Genomic DNA, 21,865 nt, shown 5'->3' on the forward strand with positions numbered 1-21,865 from the left:
TTTAACTGTTACTCTCTAAATTTGCTTTTAGTATGTACCAGGTACTCCACCCCTGATTTGGTGTTGTGGTGGATCCCTTGCTGAATTTCCTCTGGAGGTGAATGGAGAAAGGAAACTATATCCCTACTGCTGGTGCTATGAAAAATACATTCACTAAGCACTTGTGGTTGGCAAAAGGAAGGACATCCAGTCATAGAAGCAAAGCTGAAAAACATGTAAAAACGCCATTCTCTGGGAGCAGTGACACCCAATGAGACATAGCTCGGACCCTGATGGCCCACCCAAACCATTTGCATATGGAAAGTTGACATATGGAGATGATGAAAGTGATTCCCTGATCCTTTAAAGTGTAACATACTCAATACACTAGAGCAGGGCTGACCAACCTGAGGCCCACGGGCCTGCAGAGTTTTATCTTATGGCCCGGTTGGTACTTTCTTGAAATGGGTTTATTTAAACAAACATTTAAAAAATTACATCAAAAATTAAAGATTGTAATGAAAAGTAAAAAAGAAAGATACTATAGGCGCAGGAGTGGCTGTGTGGTAAGTAGCTTGTTTACCAACCACATGGTTCCGGGTTCAGTCCCACTGCATGGCACCTTGGGCAAGTGTCTTCTACTATAGCCTCGGGCCGACCAAAGCCTTGTGAGTGGATTTGGTAGACGGAAACTGAAAGAAGCCTGTCGTATATATGTATACGTATCTATATATATATATGTGTATGCGTTTGTGTCTGTCTTCCCCCCCCCCAACATCGCTTGACAACCGATGCTGGTGTGTTTACGTCCCCGTCACTTAGCAGTTCGGCAAAAGAGACCGATAGAATAAGTACTGAGCTTACAAAGAATAAGTCCCGGGGTCGATTTGCTCGACTAAAGGCGGTGCTCCAGCATGGCCGCAGTCAAATGACTGAAACAAGTAAAAGAGTAAAAGAGAGTACTGTTTTTGCAATGATAATATTTCATGCTTAATTAACGATCATTCATTCCTTATTGTAATAATAGTATGAGAAAGCAAAATGCTTTCAATCCTGTCAGTATACAAGCAGTCTTCAAAAAACTTACTGTGATTAAAGTGGCCCACAATGTAATTTGAGTTGGCCAGGCCGGCACTAGACCCTTCACTTCTTAACTGTAATATGTTTCACTTCATGAAAGTGGCAGGCTGGTTGAATCATTACAGTGCCAGGGAAAAAGCTTGGCGGCATTTTTTCTGAAGGCGGCGAGCTGGCAGAATCATTAGCATGCCGGGTGAAATGCGTAGCTGTATTTCGTCTGCTGCTATGTTCTGAGTCCAAATTCCGCCGAGGTCGACTTTACCTTTCATCCTTTCGGGGTCGATTAAATAAGTACCAGTTACGCACTGGGGTCGATATAATTGACTTAATCCGTTTCTCTGTCCTTGTTTGTCCGCTTTGTGTTTAGCCCCTTGTGGGTAGTAAAGAAATAGGTATTTCATCTGCCGCTACGTTCTGAGTTCAAATTCCGCCGAAGTCGACTTTACCCTTCATCCTTTTGGGGTCGATAGATTAAGTACCAGTTATGCACTGGGGTCGATATAATTGACTTAATCCATTTGTCGGTTCTTGTTTGTCTGCTCTGTGTTTAGCCCTTGTGGGTAGTAAAGAAATAGGCATTTCTTCTGACTTTCTGTTCTAAAATAAAAGGCTACCAGGGTCAACTTTGCCTTTCATCCTTTCAGAATCGATAAAATAAAGAACCAGCTGAACATTGGAGATGATGTAATTGATTAGTCCTCCCATCCACCCACCCACCAAATCACTGGCCTTGTACCAAAACTTGAAACCAATATGTTTCATATTGGTCTAAATATTCTAATGGAACTCTTTCTCAATATTTCCCCCACTGAACTTTACTCGGAATTTCCATTTCGGTCGCGTTCACTTGACATTACAAAAGAAGAGCCGATACTTTGCACAAGAGACAACAAATACATCTGTCAATAACTCCATTGTTGAATCATCAACTATCGACAGCTCTTCTATTAGTCAATTTTACAAACACTTAACAAACCAGTTCTTGTTATTAGTCACTATACTTAGTGGTTATTACTTTTTGTCATTGTCGACAATCTTTTTATCAAGCAGAGACAACAGAGATTCATTGAATCAATGAACACTAATGTAAGCTACCATCTTCCAGAAGTGGATAATATTTTTAACGATCGACAATATTTCTCGTTACCAAAAATTAATAATCTCATGTGACATCATTTTAATCTCTCATCAGTGTAGTGAATTTCTTGATTTGTTCATCACAAAAATATGGTGCATGAAGTTAATCTAAGGTCAAAAATGTCAAAACTGATTCGAAAATATTTCTTTAGAATTAGAAAGCTAAAATTAGTTTGGTCACTGGAGAATTAAGATTTCTATATGGATGAAAATCTTTAGCTCAACCGTTTCTTATTCAGTAATCTGTGAGATTAATAGAATAATTCTCTCTCCAAAGAAAATATAGGTCAATATGTTCCAAGGATAAATGGTATATAGGAGATTTACCTTAACAAAAATGGAAACTGTTATCTCAAAAATATAGAAATTGAATTCCTGATGCTGTTTCTCCATGCATTAAGCAGACAACCAGAGAAACTCTACAGGATCAGTTGACTCTCTCTCTTACACTTTTACTTGTTTCAGTCATTTTGACTGTGGCCATGCTGGAGCACCACCTTTAGTTGAGCAAATCGACCACCAGGACTTATTCTTTGTAAGCCTAGAACTAATTCTATTGGTCCCTTTTGCCGAGCCGCTAAGTTATGGGGACGTAAACACACTAGCATCGGTTGTCAAGCGATGCTGGTGTGACACACCCACACAAACATATACACACACACGCACTCACACACACACACACACACACACACCACACACACACACACACACACACACACACATACACACACACACATACACACGCATATATATATATATATATATATATAATATATATAATAAAAGGCTTCCAAATAAGGAAGCGTAGTGCTAGAAACACAAAAAGAGATAAATTCATGAAAGGAATGAAAATAAAATTTTTAATTTTTCATTCCTTTCATGAATTTATCCCTTTTTGTGTTTCTAGCACTACGCTTCCTTATTTGGAAGCCTTTTATTATATTTCTTATACGAAAAATATATAGTCTAATGACTAACTCGTCTTTTGTGCTAGGCCACTGGTAATAATAATTTATTTTATTACCCTATTTGATTATGTTTATTAGTTGTGATACCTGTGCCGGTGACACATAAAAAGCACCATCCGAACGTAGCTGTTGCCAGTGCAGCCTCCACTGGCTTCTGTGCCAGTGGCACATAAAAAGCACCATCCGAACGTGACCGATGCCAACCCCGCCTCGAATGGCTTCTGTGCCGGTGGCACATGAACATCGAACCAAATATCAATGGAAACAGTAGTTGTGATACCTGTGCCGGTGACACATAAAAAGCACCATCCGAACGTGGCCGTTGCCAGTGCAGCCTCCACTGGCTTCTGTGCCGGTGGCACAAAAAAAAGGACCATCCAAACGTGACCAATGCCAACCCCGCCTCGAATGGCTTCTGTGCCGGTGGCACATAAAAAGCACCATCCGAACGTGGCCGATGCCAGCACCGCCCCGACTGGCCTCTGTGCCGGTGGCACATAAAAAGCACCATCCGAGCGTGGCCGACGCCAGCACCGCCTCGACTAGCTTCTGTGCCGGTGGCACATACAAAGCACCAACCGATCGTGGGATCCCGGAACATCTCGCTGTGCTTGAGGAGACCTGTTGAGTCAAGTGCATGTACATGAACATCGAACCAAATATCAATGGAAACAGTAAAGCACCATCTGAACGTGGCCGTTGCCAGTGCAGCCTCTACTGGCTTCTGTGCTGGTGGCACATAAAAAGCACCATCTGAACGTGGCCGATGCCAGTACCGCCTTGACTGGCTTCTGTGCCGGTGGCACGTAAAAAAGCACCAACCGATCGTGGCCGATACCAGGCCCTTCTGGCACCTGTGCAGGTGGCATGTAAAAAGCACCCACTACACTCGCAGAGTGGTTGGCGTTAGGAAGGGCATCCAGCTGTAGAAACACTGCCAGATCAGACTGGAGCCTGGGGCAGCCCCTGGCTCCCCAGACCCCGGTCGAACCGTCCAACCCGTGCTAGCGCGGAAAATGGGCGTCAAACGATGATGATGATATATACATGATGGGCTTCTTTCAGTTTCAGTCTATCAAATCCACTCACAAGGCTTTGGTCGGCCCGTGGCTATAGTAGAAGACACTTGCACAAGGTGCTATGCAGTGGGATTGAACCCGGAACTATGTGGTTGGTAAGCAAGCTACTTACCACACAGCCACTCCTGTGCCTGACTGGCTAAAAACTGTTTTCCTTCAGGAGAACACATTCGATAGTGTATATCCTAGATGCACAATGCCTGAAGAAGTTAATGGAGAATCAAGACTGGAATATCTTTGGTCATCAGATTGATCATAAGTATGATCATAGGAATGGTCATAAGTAGGACAGAGGACTAAAAGATGATAACAATAACCAGGGTAGGAACAAGCAAAGTAAAAATGTAAATATATCTTTATCATCTTCTTGTTTCAGTCACCAGATTACAGCCATGCTGGAGCACTGCTGTGAAGGGGTTTAGTTAAACAAAGAGACCCTAGTACTTAAACTTTTTCAAGTTCGGCACATATTCTATCAGTCGCTTATGCTGAACTGCTAAGTTACAGGCATTTAAACAAAACAACACCAGTTGTCAGTCAGTGAGGTGGGGTGTCAAACAGACACACACATTATATATATATTTATATATATATATATATGACAAGCTTCCACTTAGTTTCCACCTACCAAATTCACTCACAAGGCTTTGGTCAAATTGGACCTACAGTAGATGACATTTGCCCAAGGTACCATGCAGTGGAATGGAACCCAAAGCCACTTGGTTGCAAAGTCATATGTATATACATATATATTACTATAGAATAGCCATCACAGTAAACTGTATATTAACATAGTCTATACATACATTGCTGTAGAATCTATCAAAACAGGAGTGGCTACTTCATATGCATATATATATATATATATTTCGTTTTTGGATTTGGTTTGCAAGATTCTTTATATGAGTTCGTATGTTGAAGCATATTCTGTTGTATCTGGGGAGAGTCATTTTGTTTTTGTGTCTTATAATTTTTACACACTCACTGGTAAAATTTCCACTTATTTTAATTTTAATTTTCCTAAAGTTTTCGTTGCGTCTTGCAACCTTTTCAATAGTCTTGACTCTGTCACACGTGCACACACACACACATGCATAGATACATGTGCACACACATGCTCACACATGCACGCACACACACACACATGCACATATATGCACACACACATGCACATACACACATGCACGCACAAACACACATACATGCACACACACATACACACACATGCATACTCACGCACACAATATTGTGTTGGACAGCAAAAAATTTACAGAAAAAGAGTCAAAACCAAAAAAATCCCTCATCAGTTACCCTTCCAAATATCTGTGTGTGTGTGTGTGTGCACGCACGCATGTGTGTGCACATGTGTGTGTGCGTGTGTGTGTGTCTTTGTGTCTGATGGCGTGTCTGCATTAGCAGTTCAGCAAAAGAGATTGATAGAATAAGTACCAGGCTTAGAAAATACGTATCTATCTGGAGTTGATTCATTCACCTAAAAATTCTTCAAGGCTGTGTCCCAGCATGGCCACAGTCTCACGACTGAAGAAAGTGAAGGATAAAAATCAAAGTCATATACAGGAGTGGGTGTGTAGTAAGATGCTTGCTTCCCAACCACATGGTTCCAAGTTCAGTCCCACTGTATGGCACCTTGAGCAAGAGTCTTCTACTATATCCTTGGGCCGACCAAAGCCTTGTGAGTGATTTTAGTAGATGGAAACTGAAAGAAGCATGTCATATTTATATGTGTGTGTGTGTGTGTTTGTGTGTGTGCGCACGTGTGCATGTGTGTGTGTGTGTGTGTGTGTGCGTGTGTGTGGTAAGTAGCTTGCTTTCCAGCCACATGGTACTGGGTTCAGTTCCATTGTGTGGCACCTTGGGCAAGTGTCTTCTGCTATATCCTCAGGCCAACTAAAGCTTTGTGAGTTGATTTGGTGGATGGAAACTGAAAGAAGCCCATCATGTATATGTGTGTATGTATATCTGTATATGTTTGTGTGTCTGTGTTTGTCCCCTCACCATCACTTGACAACCGATGTTGGTGTGTTTACATCCCCGTGACTTAGCAGTTCAGCAAAAGAGACCCGATAGAATAAGTACTAGACTTACAAAGAATAAGGCCCGGGGTCAATTTGTTCACTAAAGGCGGTGCTCAAGCATGGCCACAGTCAAATGACTGAAACAAGTAAAACAGTGAAAGAATAAAAGAAATTTAAAAGCTTATATAAATATTGCATGGTTGCTTTTTTGGTTGGTTGACTACTTCAGTCATTCTTGATGTCATTTAGAAATTAGTGGCGGGGGGAAGGGAGATAATGAGAATTAATTTAAAATGTGCAGGATGCATGCACATACTAGGCTTGATGGAAGGCAATGGGGAAATGACAGCAAAGCACAAACAATAAGAGAGAAATAATCATAGAATTAGAGGAAATGTAGGTGGGGGAGTGGGTTTTGGTGTGTGTGTGTATTTACACACACATACACACAGGTGTAGATGTGGCGGCCAGGCACTTAAGAAATTTACTTGCCAACCACATGCTTTTGGGTTCAGTCCCACTGCATGACACCTTGAGCAAGTGTCTGGGCTTAGTCAGACCAAAATCTTGTGAGTGGATTTAATAGGTGGAAACTGTGAGAAGTCTGTCATAGGACATATGCATGTATCTACATAAGTATGTCTGTATATATGAATGTGTGTTAGACTACTTGTTATCATCATCATCATCATCATCATCATCATCTAATGTCCATTGTCCATACTGGCATGGGTTGGACCGTTTGACCAGGGCTGGTAAACTGAGGGGCTGCGCCAGACTCTAGCCTGATTTGGCAAGGTTTCTACTGCTTGATGTCCTTCCTAACACCAACCACTCCGAGAGTGTAATGGGTGCTTTTCCATGCCACTGGCATGGGTGTCAGTTTGCATGACAGCGATATCTGCTGCAACTATTGTTTAACTTGGCTTGATGGGTCTTCTTCTCAAGTGTGTTGTTGTCTCCACGAAGCCCAACATACAGAAGGTGCTTTTTTCGTGTCACTATGATAGTTATAAAGGCCACCATGATAGTTATAAATGATTGTCTTAGTTTTTTGTGTTAGTCTGCTACAGACTCAGCTAATATAACATCAGATGATTTTAAACAAAGAACTATCATTTTGTCCCTTTTTTTAAAGCCATAACTAAGACCTAAGTCTGTCATGTTCCCATGGACCCAAAAGGCCAATGTTTAACCTTGTTTCTAATATGACTAAGTGATTCAGATTACCACATTCACTTTTAAACAGGGCCCCAGCCCTTTTCAGGGTCAACTTCCCAGCTATTACTGGAACACATTTACAGCTGGGCAGTGTTATTGGGTAACCTGAAATAAAGTTTCGCTTTTGGATTTGGTTTGCATGATTCTTTATGTGAGTTCGTGTTTTGAAGCATATTCTGTTGTGTCTGGGGCGCGTCATTCTGTTTTGGTGCATTATAATTTAACACACACACCAGTAAAATTTCCACTTATTTCATTTTTATTTTTCAAAACTTTTCGTTGCATCTTGCAGCCTTTTGAATAGTTAGAGTCAAAGCTATTGAAAAGGTTGCAAGAAGCAATGGAAATTTTAGAAAAATTAAAAAGAAATAACTGTAAATTTTACCGGTGAGTGTCTTAAATTATAAGGCACCAAAAGAGAACGACTTTCCCCAGACACAACAGAATATGAAATAAAGTGTTTTTCTCAAAAAAAAAAAAAAAAGCACCACCCAGTATGAAAATCGAAACCATAATTCTATAATTGAGAGTGTGACACACCAACAACTTAGCCATGAATCTTCACTCTAAGCCATGACCTAGAAAAAAAAAAAAAAAGAAAAAGATAGTTCAGTGGAAACACAATAGAAAGTTGAAAAACGGGGAATAATATATCTGATGCCAGATAGAAAATGTCCTGAGAGAGTGTGTAACCATATCATTCTGTCCAGAAAGATAATAGGTTTATATTATGTTATTTTCAAATATTTAAGCCCATTATCATTCTGAAAGAAATTATAATTTCCATTTTAATGTTGTCATAATAAACGATAAAGTACATAGATATAACGACAAACTATCTTACTTCTTGCTTTCTCATCTCTGTATTTTTGCTTCTTTGCTAAATGTAATAAAGGGTAACTGGACTGAATCAGTTCTTGACTTTTAGATATAGAGAATATATATAAATATACATTGCGCATAATAATGTTCTATCAATATTAAAAAATTATATTTTTAAATATGTTTTCGTTTTCATGATTGTTTATTTGTTTATGACATTATCAAATCAAATATTTTCGGTTTTTTTTTTTTTTTCATGTAAAAAAAGAAAAAATGTTTTAAACCCTCCTTGAAAAATTGCCGTGAAAAATGGAAAATAAATTCATATAGAAAGAAAAATTATTCATATCTAAGAGAAGACACAGATAGTAAGATAAAGAAGTAATTTATAAACGATAGCTGGCTAAATTACAACAAATAGAATTTTTTTGAATTTTTGATAGATCGAACAGGAGAGAACGATGATAGGAAAGGATGCAGAGTGACAGATCATAACTGAATAACAATAGTCTGTGTCAGTCTTCATATAATGGAAGCAGAGAGTAAACAATAGATAGCCAATACCTAAAAAAGTAATCTTTGCCAAAAGAGATCTACATGAACAATAATAAAAGATATAAGACAAAACAAAACAAAAGAAAGGAAAGACAAACATTAACAAGTAGATAAATAGGAACTTACAAGTATGTATTAGAAGAGAATTTTGTGAAGATATGAATAAATTGCAGAGATATGAATAAATGAAAGATAGAACATAGGAATTTCACCTACATCTATCTAATTTCTTGTACTAAGTTCATGCACAGGCATAAATATATCAGAACCACTTATTATGTGGCACTCCGTCAGTTACGACGATGAGGGTTTCAGGTGATCTGATCAACGGAACAGCCTGCTTGTGAAATTAATGTGCAAGTGGCTGAGCACTCCACAGACACGTGTACCCTTAATGTAGTTCTTGGGGAGCTTCAGTGTGACAAGGCTGGTCTCTTTGAAATACAGGTACAACAGAAACAGGAAGAAAGAGTGAAAGAAAACTGTGGTGAAAAAGTATAGCAGGGTTCACCACTAGCCCCTGCTAGGGCCTCGTGGAGCTTTAGAAATTAATATACAAGTGGCTGAGCACTTCACAGACACGTGTACCTTTAATGTAGTCCTCGGGGAGATTCAGTGTGACAAGGCTGGCCCCTTTGAAATACAGGTACAACAGAAACAGGAAGAAAGAGTGAGAGAAAGTTGTAGTGAAAGAGTACAGCAGAGTTTGCTACAACCCCCTGCTGGAGCATCATGGATCTTTAGGTGTTTTCACTCAATAAACACTCACGATGCCTGGTCTGGGAACCAAAACTACAATCCTACGGCCACGAGTCCGCTACCCTAACCACTGGGCCAATGTGCCTCCAGAACCACTTATATACATACAAGCAACTTACAAAGACACATGGACAAATACATGTGCACACGCATGTGCGTACACACACACACAAATGTAAGCAGGCAATGCTATGTGTTTAAGTAGATCAGTTCATAACTGCATACTTCCAGGTTCAATACTGATGTGTGGAACCTTGGGCGAGTGTCTTCTATTACATCTTTAAGCCAACATATAAATTACTTGCAATGACACACACAAATGGTGGGGGTGGAGTGGGCAGATGAGGATATGTATGTATGCATGTATGTATGTATGTATGTATGTATGTATGTATGTATGTATGTATGTGTGTATGTATGTATGTATGTATGTATGTATGTATGTGTGTGTATGTATGTATGTATGTATGTATGTATGTATGTATGTATGTATGTATGTATGTATGTATGTATGTATGTATGTATGTATGTATGTATGTATGTGTGTGTATGTATGTATGTGTGTGTATGTATGTATGTATGTATGTATGTATGTATGTGTGTGTTGTATGTATGTATGTATGTATGTATGTATGTATGTGTGTATGTATGTATGTATGTATGTATGTATGTATGTATGTATGTATGTATGTATGTGTGTGTATGTATGTATGTGTGTGTATGTATGTATGTATGTATGTATGTATGTATGTGTGTGTATGTATGTATGTATGTATGTGTGTGTATGTATGTATGTATGTATGTGTGTGTATGTATGTATGTATGTGTGTGTGTGTATGTATGTATGTATGTATGTATGTGTGTGTATGTATGTATGTATGTGTGTGTATGTATTTATGTATGTATGTATGTATATATGTATATGTGTATGTGTGTATGTATGTACATGTATATGTATGCATGTGTATGTATGCATGTATGTGTGTGTACGTGTCTATGTGTGTACGTGTGTATGTATGTGTATGTGTATTTATGTGTGTATGTATGTATGTATGTATGTACGTATGTATGTATGTGTCTGTATATGTATGTGTGTATGTATGCCTGTATGTGTGTGTATGAATGTATGTATGTGTATGTATGTATGTATGTATGCACGTATGTGTGTATTCATGTGCATGTATACATGTATGTGTGTGTATGTATGTATGTATATATATATATATACATATATATGTATGCACGTATGTGTGTATGTATGTGTGTATTCATGTATTTGTATATGTATGTACCTGTGTGTGTGTGCGTATTTGTGTGTATGTATGTGTATATATGAATGTATGTGTGTGTATATATGTATGTGTCTGTGTATGTATGCATATATATGTGTGTATTTATGTGTGTATATGTATATATATATATATGTATGAGTGTATGTATGTATCTGTGGGTGTATTTATGCATGTACGGTTAAGATGTTATTGTAAACACAGTCTGGCAGTAAGGAACCTTATACAAGTGTCTTCCACTGTAGACTTATGTCACCAAATAAGCACACATGTAGAGACACCACTAACATGCGTATATACATGAAAGAGGGATTGGCAAAGCAATTTGGTTCAAAAGACCAGTTCGTAACCTCTTACTTCTGAGTTCAATTCTACTCTGTGGCACCCTGGTCAAGGTATCTTCCACTGTTGTGGCACCCTGGTCAAGGTATCTTCCACTCAAGCATTAAGTTATGATACAAGTAACTTACAAAGAGACACAAAAGCATACGTACACACATACACGCATACATATGTACACACATACATACATACATACATACATACATACATACACACACATGCACACATACACACACATACATATACACATACATAGGTACATACATAAATACATACATACATACACACATACACACATACATACACTCATGCACACACATACATACATACATGCAGACATACATACGTACATACACACATACACACATACAGACATACATACACACATACACACATACATACACACACATACATACATACATACACACATGCACACACATACATACACACGTACGCACACATACATACACACATACATACATACATACACACACATACATACACACACATACAATACACACACATACATACATTCATATATACATACATACACACATATACACATACACACATACATACACACATGCATACACACATACATACATATGTACACATACACACATACATACACACATATATACACACATACACACACTTACATACATACATACAATACCGGAACAGGAAATATCAATCAAGTACCTGATGCACAAAAGGATAGAAATACAAGAAAAGCAGTAAAATGTGACAACCAATGCAGACTTTGTGGTGTTAACACCAAAGATATCACCTACATCATAAGCAATTGTCCAAAAGTGTCATCACAGTATTATCTACCAATGAGACATGAAATCCATGTATTTAGTATATAATGAAATCCATGTATTTAGTATATATTCAAATATTTATTTACTACACCTTTTATTGATTTATTGATTTGCTTGACTATAGGCGGTGCTCCAGCATGGCCAAAGTCAAAATGACTGAAACAAGTAAAAGAATAAATAAATAGTTATAAATACACCAACTCAATCCACAGTCTTCCCTAACCAGACTATTGTGTGCATGTGTTTCAGGGTTGTTATCTCTTCTTCAGCAACAGATGCCAAAAAAGCTGATGTTATATGCTAACCCAAGAGACAGATCCCTCTTATGATATTCCCCTCAGCATTCATGAGTGGTTGTGCTGTTCAGTGTGACTTGCCAAGTACAAAATACAGCTTGACAGTACTAAGCAGTGATGTGTAGAATCACAAGTTTGTTACCAGTTCAAATATGCTTGAGGCATGTTCAAACTCATATGAAAGGCATTCACTGTATTCAGTTATGGAGAATGACAAAATACAAATGTCATGCACTTTGACTGCAACTAAAACCAAAAGTGGGGAAACAGCTACAGAATGACATGACAATCTGCATAATTTTTCTCAAGGCTAGGTGCAACAGGAAAACCCCTATGTAACAAGGTGTGCTAGGAAACCCCATTTGAGGGGTTTTTTTGTCTTGCAAGTTACTTGATGACTCTGTCTGTGTTGGTGCCACATAAAATGCACCGGTGCTGGTGCTATGTAAAAGGCACTGATGAAGGTTCCACCAAAAGAACTGGCACTGGTGCCATGTTAAAAGCTCCAGTGATGGTTCCACATAAAAGGCACTTAGTACACTCTGTGAAGAGGCTGGAATTAGGGGAGGGCATCCCCCAGCTGTAGAAACCATGCCAGGACAGACGATGGAACATGGTGCAGCTCTCCAGCCTAGCCAACCACTGTCAAAACATCCAACCAATACAATTATAGAAAACTGACGCTAAATGATGATGATGCTGGTGATGATGATGATTATGATGATGACAATGACGATGACGATGATGATGGTGATGATGATGATGATGAGGATGATGATGACAAAGATGATGATGATGACAATGACGATGACGATGATGATGGTGATGATGATGATGAGGATGAAGATGACAAAGATGATGATGATGACAATGACGATGACGATGATGATGGTGATGATGAGGATGATGAGGATGATGATGACAAAGATGATGATGATGACAATGACGATGACGATGATGATGGTGATGATGAGGATGATGAGGATGATGATGACAAAGATGATGATGATGACAACGACGATGATGAGGATGTTGACAATGATGATAATGATGATGATGACGATGTGAATGGTGATGATGATGATGATGATGATGATATGTTTGATGACATATTTCGAAATGGGAATGAGTTGACTAAATGAGAATCAAATCAAAAGATCTGCTTCAATGGCAAATCTAATATAAGAGAGGTGGTTGTAACTGTGGACATAGTAATAATCATATTTGATATAATTATTGTTGTTGTTGTTGTGAGAAATGAGAAATGGCGGTGGTAGTAGGGATGGTTGTGGTGGTTGTGGTGGTGGTGGTGGTGGTGACGTCATGATTAGCAGGAGAAAGGAGAAAAAGAGGAAGGAAGAAAACAAATTAGTACCAAGAGGAAAGTAAGATGTTTCAGTAATTACAGACGACTAATGTAAAGTGTCAGAGTGATGGGAAATCTGTGGTTGATGGTGATAAATCATCCATCATCACCACCGCATCTTCATCGTCATCATCGCTATCGTCATCGTCATCATCATTATCATCATCGTCATCATCGTCATCGCTGCCATCATCACCACCACCACAACCATCATCATATCTTCATCACTATCATCATCATCATCACCACCATCATCATCATCATCATCACCACCACCACCATCATCATCATCACCATCATCATCATCATACTGCTATCATCACCATCATCATCATCATATCTTCATCACCATCATCATCATCATATCTTCATCACCATCATCATCATCATATCTTCATCACCATCATCATCATCATCATCATAATCAAGATCACAGGGATGATCATGATGATGATGATTGTAATGATGATGATGATCATCATCATCCTCATCACCACCACCACCACCATTTTTTTTTCCTTTAACATCAATTTTTCCATATTGTCGTATATTAATTAGACAGGTCTGTCACGCAGCATAACATTTTAATCATCCTAGTCTTTCATCTCAAAGAATCAGTCTCCTGAGGTCTGAACTCACCATTTATTCCCATTCACTGACAGAACATACAGCACTTTTCAGCCATTCTCATCTCATCTTCGTACCAGCACATTTGTCTTTCATTCTCAGGCTGTCTAACGCCATGTACCAACACCCAGTTCCCTCCACTTCTAGTTTATAGTCTTCCTTTCATTGCTACACATTGAACAGGTTGTGTCTATTCTAAGCCTGTCTAGCTTCCACAGATATTCCACATTTAGTAGGCGTGTCTGTCTAACACGTGGTGCCACCACTGCTGGATTAACCATTATGCAAAATAAGCCCGTGTTTAGGGCATTGAGGGAAGGAAGGGACACCGCAGAAAGGGTAAATGGTTTATGGTACAAAAGAAATCACTTTAAACTTGCTAAAATAATATTCGGGATAGGCAGTAAGCTGGCAGAAATGTTAACACACTGGGTGAAATGCTTAGCAGTATTTCGTCTGTGATTACGTTCTGAGTTCAAATTCCGCCAAGGTTGACTTTGCCTTTCGGGGTCGATAAATTAAGTACCAGTTACGTACTGGGGTTGATATAATCGACTTAATCCGTTTGTCCTCTCTATGTTTAGCCCCTTGTAGGCAATAAAGAAATAAGAAATGTTAACACACTGGGTGAAATGCTTAGCAGTATTTCGTCTGTCTTTACATTCTGAGTTCAAATTCCACCAAGGTTGACTTTGCCTTTCATCCTTTCGGGGTCGATAAATTAAGTAACAGTTGCATACTGGGGTCGATCTAATTGACTGGCCCACTCCCCCGAAATTTCGGACCTTGTACCTTGAGTAGCAAAAAAGAATAATAATATTTGGGATGCCTTTATCTCTACTAAGTATAGATGCAGATGTGTTACCTAAGATTAATTTTGAGGATCTGACCAAAGACTTTACAATTCAAAAAATTAGGAGGAAACTTTTCAAATATAAATAAAGTGGAAGTATACAAAAATGAACATTATTTACCCTCTAATTTTTTTGTTTTGTTTTGAAAAATAAAAATTTATTTTATGGTTTGTTATTGCTTATATTTTGAATTACATAATCTTTTATGGGGCACTAAAATCTTTTAAGTGCTGAGGGCCTCGATGGGACTTAATCCAGCCCTGACCCCAGGCTACTAATTTACACACACATACACAGATCAGTGACACTTTTCTTGTCCTTCCCCTCTCCTTTCAGTGCTGGATTAACCATTAAGCCAAAAAGCATGTGTAGGGCATCAAAGGGAAGTAGGGCACCACAGAAATGGTAAATTGTCTGCAGCACAAAAGAAAATCACTTTATACTTGCTAAAATAATATTCAAAGTGGTTTATAAGATCAGGAATATAATTTCAAAGTGTTCGTGGTGTCATGGGGAGGATCTGATCAAAGGATTTGCAATTAAAAGAAGACTTCTCAAATATAAATAAAATGGAATATACAAAAATAAACTTAATTTCCCATCTTATTGTTATTCTTTTATTCTATTACTTCTTTCAGTCAGTTGACTGCAGCCATGCTGGAGTACCACCTTTAGTTGAACAAATCAATCCCAGGGCTTATTCTTTGTAAGCCAACAATGTATTAACGTTAGCAAGCCGGGCGAAATGCGTAGCCGTATTTCGTCTGCCGTTACGTTCTGGGTTCAAATTCCGTCGAGGTCGACTTTGCCTTTCATCCTTTCGTGGTTGATAAATTAAGTACCAGTTACGCACTGGGGTCGATGTAATTGACTTAATCCCTTTGTCTGTCCTTGTTTGTCTCCTCTGTGTTTAGCCCCTTGTGGATAGTAAAGAATATATTAGTCTCTTTTGTTGAACCGCTAAGTTACGGGGATGTAAACATACCAACATCAGTTTTCCAGCAATGGTGGGGTAACAAACACAGACACACATATATATACATACATATATATAATACATTAAAGGTCAGTTTCAATCTTGCTTGCTTGCTTGCATGTAATGTCACTCAGTGAAACTGGCGCATAATGGCAAAATACCATGAATTAAGTTTACCCTGAAATGTTAATACGAATTGAATGAAACAAGTTGCGCATGAATTGGTAAAGTAGATTTCAAGATGATGGAGATTTTCAGGTTATAAATACCCAAAATGGTGTATAATGGGAAAATGTTCTGAAAACAACCTTCATCCTGAAAGGGAAGAAACTCTTATCTTTCTATTAAACAGAGAGTTGACAACAGAAAAGAAAAAGATTGTTTTTCTACAATTTATATGCACACACCCACACACGCACTAAAAAGGTTCATACACACATCTATATACGCACATGCACAAGAAAAAAAAAACAGGGCTAAAAGCAAAATACAGAAAAATGTGTAAAAAAGGTATAAGCACCGCCTTTAGTCGAGCAAATCTTTGTAAGCCTAGTACTTATTCTATTGGTCTCTTTTGCCAAACTGCTAAGTTACAGTGACATAAACACACCAGCACCGGTTGTCAAGTGAAGCTGGAAGGACAAACACAGACACACACACACATACACACATATATATACATATATACAATGGGCTTCTTTCAGTTTCTGTCTACCAAATCCACTCACAAGGCTTTGGTCAGCCTTAGGCTATAATAGAAGACACTTGACCAAGGTGCTACGCAGTGGGACTGAACCCGGAAGTATGTGGTTCGTAAGCAAGCTACTTACCACACAGCCACTCCTACTCCTATGTTTGAAAAAGAAGTAAAATTTATTGTTGTATTTCGGGATGTTGTATTCCCTTTTTTTTGCACACATAAACACATAAACACACGCATCATATATATTTTTTCCTTCACTCATTTATTGCTGTTTGTAGTTTATTAACTCATGTCCACTGTCCGGAAATCTTTCGTCACACATCTGTGACCTACTCAGCGACACTTCTCATTTTCGCGTGTGTTCTTGCTCCACTTACTCCATTCTTCTAAGATGTGTATCCTTATGTGCACATGGATTTCTGTCCTTGTTTGTGTGTGAGTGTATACATATAGGTGTAGGAGTGGCTGTGTGGTAAGTAGCTTGCTTACTAACCACATGGTTCCGGGTTCAGTCCGACTGCATGGCACCTCGGGCAAGTGTCTTCTGCTATAGCCTCGGGTTGACCAAAGCCTTGTTAATAGATTTGGTAGACGGAAACTGAAAGAAGCCTGTTGTATATATACATATATATATATATGTACGTGTGTGTTTGTGTGTCTGTGTCTGTCCCCCCAATATCGCTTGACAACTGATGCTGGTGTGTTTACATCACCATAACTTAGCGTTATGGCAAAAGAGACCAATAGAATTAGTACTAGGCTTACAAAGAATAAGTCCTGGAGTTGATTTGCTTGACTAAAGGCTGTGCTCCAGCATGGCCATAGTGAAATGACTGAAACAAGTAAAAAAAAGCATGTGTGTGCATGCATGTGTATGTGTGTGTGTATGCTTGTGTGTGTGTGTGTGTATGCTTGTGTGTGTGTGTGTGTATGCTTGTGTTGTGTGTGTGTATGCTTGTGTGTGTGTGTGTGTATGCTTGTGTGTGTGTGTGTGTGTATGCTTGTGTGTGTGTGTGTGCATGCATGTGTATGTGTGTGTGTATGCTTGTGTGTGTGTGTGTGTATGCTTGTGTGTGTGTGTGTGTATGCTTGTGTATGTGTGTGTGTATGCTTGTGTATGTGTGTGTGTATGCTTGTGTGTGTGTGTGTGTATGCTTGTGTGTGTGTGTGTGTATGCTTGTGTATGTGTGTGTGCATGCATGTGTATGTGTGTGTGTGTATGCTTGTGTGTGTGTGTGTGTATGCTTGTGTGTGTGTGTGTGTATGCTTGTGTATGTGTGTGTGTATGCTGTGTGTGTGTGTGTGTATGCTTGTGTGTGTGTGTGTGTATGCTTGTGTGTGTGTGTGTGTATGCTTGTGTGTGTGTGTGTATGCTTGTGTATGTGTGTGTGTATGCTTGTGTGTGTGTGTGTGTATGCTTGTGTATGTGTGTGTGTATGCTTGTGTGTGTGTGTGTGTATGCTTGTGTGTGTGTGTGTGTGTATGCTTGTGTGTGTGTGTGTGTATGCTTGTGTGTGTGTGTGTGTATGCTTGTGTGTGTGTGTCATAGCTTTTAGCTGCAGTGTGGCCTTCTCCTCAGCCCCATCCTCTCACCCCATTGTGCTACTGTTGTCCTTGTATTCCTGTGTATGTGTGTTCACCCACGATGTAGCCATTGTAGTAGTTGTTGTTGCTATTGCCATCATTGTCATGGCTGCTGCTGCCGCTGCTGTTAATCATGCTGTTGACATTGTTACAGCCACCATGAAAATTCTTGTGTGTGTGTTTGTGTGTAGGTTCTCTTCATAAGTTGTATGTATCCATGCCTTTCATATGGCTTATATACATTTATCACAGGTATGTGACAAATATATTTATATGTTCATTTATTTATTTATTACTCTTTTACTCTTTTACTTGCTTCAGTCATTTTGACTGTGGCCATGATGGAGCGCCACCATTTTAGTTGAGCAAATCGACCCCAGGACATATTCTTTGTAAGCCTAGTACTTATTCATAACCGCTAAGTTATGGGGATGTAAACACACCAGCATTGGTTGTCAAGCAATGTTGGAGGGACAAACAGACACACAAAAATATACACACACACACACACACACATATATATATATATATATATATATCACAATCAAGGAACGGCCATAATAGGCCATTCACCCACTAGAAATAACAGCCAAAAAGCTTCAACCGCAAAATAACATTAATTCCGTAAACCAGGAGAAAATTAAAAAACATTTACCCTGAAATTCCTTATACGATGCACCGTTTCTTCTACTGTTTAATGGTAAACTAACCTGATTAAATTAAATCAAGCCATAGAAGAAACGGTGCATCGTATAAGGAATTTCAGGGTAAATGTTTTTTAATTTTCTCCTGGTTTACGGAATTAATGTTATTTTGCGGTTGAAGCTTTTTGGCTGTTATTTCTAGTGGGTGAATGGCCTATTATGGCCGTTCCTTGATTGTGATATTGAACTTAAAAATGGTTTATGACTATTTAATTTTTTCCCACTAGGCCGCTGGGGGCAAAAGAATTCTACAAAATTTTTTTGCCTCCCTATATTGATTAATTATATATATATATATATATATATATATATATATACATGCAACAGGCTTCTTTCAGTTTCCGTCTACCAAATCCACTCACAAGGCTTTGGTCGGCCCGAGGCTATAGTAGAAGACACTTGCCCAAGGTGCCACGCAGTGGGACTGAACCCAGAACCATGTGGTTGGTAAGCAAGCTACTTACCACACAGTCACTCCTATGCCTACTATCGGGTGGGAAATAGGCTGAATCCTGGAAGCGCTGCAATACCAGGCCAACCTGTGGCAAAGGCGGAGCAAGCCCCTAACACTTTGCCTCGTTCTAAAAATCAGTTTAATATCGATGGCCCCGAATAGGGACCATATCAGATATTAAGCTGATAAGAACAGACACAATACTTTGATCATATCCAAAAGGCCAAGAAGTGATTATTATTATTTTTTTTTTTTATACATCTATTTCTATTTCTCAAAAGTATCACAGATAAGTGCATATATGTCTATTGTATGTGTATTACCCTGTATGTTTCTGTGTATTATTTACAATATTGTTTCCTCTCCCTTCTCATCCCTTCTGTCTTTAGTCATGTGGTGTGGTGTTGTGGTGGGTGTTACTGTTTCATTTGTGTTTTCTATTGAGGTTTGGTCTGTCTACTGTTATGTGTGTAACCTCTGTAACCTCTCAAAGTGTTGTATCAGTTCTATGTGTCAATAATACTTTAACTTCTTATTAATCGAGCCTCCATGTTCTGCCGTAACATGTTGGTAGAGCACTGATAAGCTTTTCCCTTCTTTGAGCTCTTGCCAATGTCCATCTATATGCTCTCCTATGCTGTGTGAAGTCTCTCCAATGTAAATAGTTGTCATGTTTCTGCACCGTCCCTCAGTACATCATAAGCTATACACTACATTCCAAACCTTGCAGTTAGCCTGCATGCTCATCCTACATACAACACAATTGCTCTCCATACAGGGGGCCTTATCGAAGAGATACATATTGAAATTTCAAAAACGATAAATGAAAACTGTAGAAGAAGAATAACACTGCAAAAAATAAAATGCCATGAAGCACCACAATAAAAATATTTTTTTCTGTTAACTCAAATAACATTGGAAAGAAATGAAGGAATTTATCTGACAGCCCAATATATTGGACCTGGTTCACAGGCATACAAAATCAATATTTGAAGAGGTAAAAGTTAAAAACTGTCTGTTGTTTGTGTCTGATGTGAGAAAATATGTTGGTTTGAACTTTTGCCAAGGAAGCTATAGATATAAGTTTTGTTAAAAACGTCTTTCTCTACAACTGTGGCATTATGCTAGGAATGTCAATTAGTGTAGCGAAAAACTGTTAAAGCATTATTGTGCAAGATGAACTTTGATAACACATATAAATCACTCTACAACAGAAATATTACTAAGTTGCTCACAATGTGGCAAGGTAAGTTTTAGAGATGTCTATGAAAAGGAAACAACAATGGACTGATGTTTCTTTTACTTTCAACTACTGATGCAAACAATTAAACATACATACACATAATACACATACATACATACATATATATATACATATACATATATATGTATGTATACATATATATGTTGTATATATATATATACATATATGTATATATGTATATATATTGTATATATATATATTATATATATATATATATATATATGTGTGTGTGTGTTTATATATATATGTATAAATATATATGTATGTATATATATTATGTATATATATGTATATATATATATGTATATATACACATATATACATATATACGTATATATATGTATATATATATGTGTATATATATATATGTATATATGTATATATATATATATATAATATATATATATATATGTGTGTGTGTGTTTATATATATATGTATAAATATATATGTATGTATATATAATATGTATATATATGTATATATATATATGTATATATACACATATATACATATATACGTATATATATGTATATATATATGTGTATATATATATATGTATATATATGTATATATATATATATATATATTTATATATTTGCATGCATACATATGTATACATATGTATATGTATAGATATGTCCATTTATATACGAGTGTGTGTATGTATTTATATGTAATTTTGTACGTAAGTGTGCATGTGTGTGTGTGTTCATTTTACATTGTTTTTCTCTGCTAGGTTAGATAAATTAATGACTATATTACAAAAGCATTGCTGTACAGGCTGGATGCTCTTCCTGTCGCAACTCTTACCTATTTTTCAAGGGACGGGTCTCTTATTTCACATGTCTTTGCAAGTGTGAAGCAGGTGAAGGATTCCCTTTTATTCTCTTACTTGTTTCAGTCATTTGACTGTGACCATGTCGGAGCACTGCGTTTACTCAA

At 38.0% G+C, this 21,865-nt stretch overlaps 1 long non-coding RNA gene and 1 other non-coding gene across 2 annotated transcripts; both read right to left on the reverse strand.

Moving 5' to 3' along the window:
* Positions 1-1,007: 1,007 nt before the first annotated feature.
* Positions 1,008-21,453, reverse strand: LOC118766507. Its single transcript, XR_005002443.1, has 3 exons — positions 21,441-21,453; positions 6,896-6,907; positions 1,008-1,120 (listed from the first exon to the last, which is right to left on the reverse strand). It is a non-coding gene; the product is annotated as an uncharacterized LOC118766507 (long non-coding RNA).
* Positions 19,700-19,893, reverse strand: LOC115219890. The gene has a single exon (XR_003882382.1). It is a non-coding gene; the product is annotated as a U2 spliceosomal RNA (small nuclear RNA).
* Positions 21,454-21,865: the final 412 nt, after the last annotated feature.

The sequence above is a fragment of the Octopus sinensis genome, linkage group LG1, assembly GCF_006345805.1.
Source record: "Octopus sinensis linkage group LG1, ASM634580v1, whole genome shotgun sequence".
Taxonomy (NCBI): domain Eukaryota; kingdom Metazoa; phylum Mollusca; class Cephalopoda; order Octopoda; family Octopodidae; genus Octopus; species Octopus sinensis.